Source organism: Epinephelus moara, chromosome 2 (assembly GCF_006386435.1).
Source record: "Epinephelus moara isolate mb chromosome 2, YSFRI_EMoa_1.0, whole genome shotgun sequence".
Taxonomy (NCBI): domain Eukaryota; kingdom Metazoa; phylum Chordata; class Actinopteri; order Perciformes; family Serranidae; genus Epinephelus; species Epinephelus moara.
The window spans coordinates 350,661-354,334 of record NC_065507.1 but is presented as its reverse complement, the minus strand read 5'-3'; the positions used below and the strand labels follow the sequence as shown (position 1 = coordinate 354,334).

At 33.2% G+C, this 3,674-nt stretch overlaps 1 protein-coding gene across 1 annotated transcript in view; it reads right to left on the bottom strand.

Moving 5' to 3' along the window:
- Positions 1-1,319: 1,319 nt before the first annotated feature.
- The window catches only part of LOC126400599 (segment polarity protein dishevelled homolog DVL-3-like), a 35,577-nt gene continuing 33,222 nt past the window's right edge, over positions 1,320-3,674 (bottom strand). Inside the window, exons 19-20 of the mRNA XM_050061437.1 lie at positions 3,119-3,263; positions 1,320-2,149 (exon numbers count right to left, since the gene is read on the bottom strand). The gene's annotated coding sequence lies outside the window, so the exon portion shown is untranslated. The remainder of the gene's footprint in view (positions 2,150-3,118; positions 3,264-3,674) is intronic.

The window sequence follows — 3,674 nt, the reverse complement described above, 5'->3', positions numbered from 1 at the left end:
GGATGGATTATCTCGGCAAAGGAGAAGTGCTCACTAACACAGATTTAGACAGATTTGTGAACAATATTTGAGGGAAATGGTCTTTTGTGTGTATAGAAAATGTTTTAGATCTTTGAGCTCAGCTCATGAAAAATGGGAGCAAAAACAAAAGTGTTGCGTTTATATTTTTGTTCAGTGTGTATATATATACATACATATATATACACATACACACACACACACACACACATATATATATGTATATACTGTATATATATATGTATATGTATATATATATATATACATATATGTATATTTTTTATTATAACATTGTTTTATGACACGTTTACATTGTACATCTTATGTTACAAAATAAACATTTATATGTATGTGTATCATCAAAATTCAACATATATAAATATATATATACACATGTATATATGTTAAATTATAAATATATTTCATATATATATTCATATATCTTTTAATGTATATTTAACGTGCATATTTTGCACAACTTACATTGTTATAGTTTTATAGTATATATTTCATATATGACATTCTATGTTTGATAACTCACGTTTATATATAAAACTTGTATATATGATACAACATACGCTTTGTTATATATACATTACTTTATACTTCATATTTCATATATAACATACATTCTGTTTGATAAGTTACATAACTTGTAGATAACATACATTACATATGTTAAATTAGAGCATAATCTATAAATCTTTCACATAGTATATCCTGTATGTTAAAGAATAAACATCTTATTTATATTAAACGTTTTATTGTCTATATTTTATATATCACATCTTATATTTCATATAATACACAACTTTAATATGTAACTTTCATTATTTATATAACTTTTAATATACATGTATTTATATGTCTGTGTATGTTATAATTAAAAGTCAACACACGTGTGTATGTTTTATATTTAACCTGTATATATTCTACAACTTGCTTTATTGAATATAGTTTATATTATAAATATATATTTCGTATATCACTTATATTCCCATTGTTTAAAAACTTACGTAACTTGTAGATAATACATATTTATATACGTAAACACACAATACACATCTTATTGTATATCATTTATATATACATAACTTCTATATAACGCACAGTTGCAGCGTTTTATTGAAAATAATAATCATGTTTTCTGTTTTTCTTCCTTCAGTTGTTTTTCTTCCACTTTATTTTTCTCATGTTTCATTTTTAAATCTGTTTTTTTTATGACTCAGTGAAAAAGACTTTATTAAAACCTTTTTTGAATCAGCGAGCTGTGTCAATAAAGTTTGGTTGAAGGATCAGAATCAGTCTGTCAAAATCATTTTATTAAGAAAAAACATTTGGAAAAAAACGACTATTCAAACATCAGGATACAAATCTGTAAAAATATAACAACAATAACAACAAAGGACCAACAGGTTTAAGGTGTCTGAAGTGAGGCATGCTGGGTAAGCACAAAGACATCATGGGAAATGTAGGACCCGGGGTGTTTCTCAGAGTCAAGGAAGGATCCTGCAGAGACAGAGTCCTCCCTTCTCATTCACTGGATCAGACTAATGAGTGTCCTCATGTGATCATCATTAACCCTCAGCAGACTGAGGAGGTTTCACTTACTGTGACCAGTTTAACACTCTGTAATGTTGTTGGACAGTTTTAAACACGTGTGTCAGTATTGTCAGAGTCACGTGACTTTTAGGGAGAATATATTTCTGGATCATATTTAAGAGTAAGTGGAGTAATGGAGTAAAGCGCTCCATCTCTGCTGTGAATGATTCATTTAAACACTAACCCTCATCATGTGGCAGTGGACACATTATGAAGTGTCAATGAGGTTTCTGTCTGATACCGACCGTGCAGTGTTTGTGATGAACGATGACATCAGCTGGAGGACTGTCTGGAATGTGATTGGCTGATCTGTGTCCCCACACAAAGCTCCGCCCCCTGATCAAATACTGAACAAACACACACACACACACACTGGTCTATAATAACGATGATGATGTCACGAGGCGTGTGGTGGCGGTCAGCAGCGTGTCTCGTAGATGCCACTCCATCTGATGTAACAAACCCATCTGATGACATCATGGTCGCTGTAGTTGAGTTCTGGCTCGAACACCTTCAGACCTGCAGGAGCCTGAACGCCACACACATTGAGGGGGGGGGGATTTAATTTTGAATAGGAAACAATCGTTAATTTGTTAATGTGTTTAAATGATTTAATCTCGACAACTATATGCTTATGAATTATTTGTTGCAACGATTTTGACAAGCCTACTATTTGGATGTTGATTATTTGAAACACATTTTCTTGGGCCTATAAATGAACGCCACTGAATCATGAAAGTAATATCTCAAGGTTTTTTTTGCACATCATCCTCTAACCACCAGAGTGTGTAACACACAAGTGGTAAGAAGAGCACTGGCTTTCTGAAATAATCATCTTCTGAATAATATCACGTAACATTTAGCCATCATCTCACTTCCCTTCGCTGATCAGAGTCGCTATGCTCTCTACGCTGCGGCCACAGCAGGTTTCCATGGCAACGCCTGTGAACTACAGAGATTAAATAGTCCACTCAGCTGTGGCTTGTGAAAAACTCTTGATTTTAACTGTAAAACACATTAAAGCATAAATAACTGATTTAATATTAATGTCTTTGGTAAGTGACCATGGTATAATTTCATTCATTCCTGATAATGGACACCTCGTCGGGCATTAACTCTTACTTATTTTTATTACGTATTTGAACTTAGTTTATAAGTGTATTACTCTATTATACATTTAATTAAAAAATGTAATGCTTATTTTTTACATTCATTTGAAGTTTTTTTAATATATTTATTTCCCATTTAATGTTTCTTTATTTAACATACATTTTTAATGTATTTTTTACACTTATTTTAAATTCATTTTTGAATGTATTTCCTTTATTTCACAATTGATTTTTATTTATTTGAAAAGATTTTTTTTTTTAAAAATTGTATTTTACTTTTAATCCATCAATGTATTATTCATTTTTGTATTTATCATTTATTTCCATGAGTAAAATCAAACATATATATTTATGTTTATTAATTGCAGTGTGTGACACGTTCACCTCACCTTTTGCCTACGTCCTCTGAACTTCCTCCTTTGCCCTGCTTGTCGATGACGATTTTGTCGTTCATCCAGAACTTACACTCTGGCATCCCGCTCAGGTAACTCTTCATCATCACGTGCCCCGACAAGTGAGCGCTGAGCACCTGACCTGCACACATACACACACAGACGGTCGGGTGTGGGTGAGGATGGTGTGATGGCACCCTCTGGTGGATCACTGTAACACTCAGCTGCTCCTCACTAAACAACTAGGATGCCCTTTCCGGCCATAGACATATATACGTAGACGCCGCATCGAGTGGGTTTGCCCGCTGCTGCGATACGTCAACGTCGCCGCCATATTGGATGTGGCAAGGCTGCGCTGTAAACTACTACAAGTGAATGGACTTAATTTCATAAAGCGCCTTTCTACAAAGAAATTTACGTTAATGCCTCTCGTTTATTCATTCACACATGCACTAATATACTTGGGAAACAGTTAGGCACCAAAAACAATGTATTTGATCTTCTCAGATGGCTAAGATAAGAACTTTATTGATCCCACACAGGAGTAATTCAC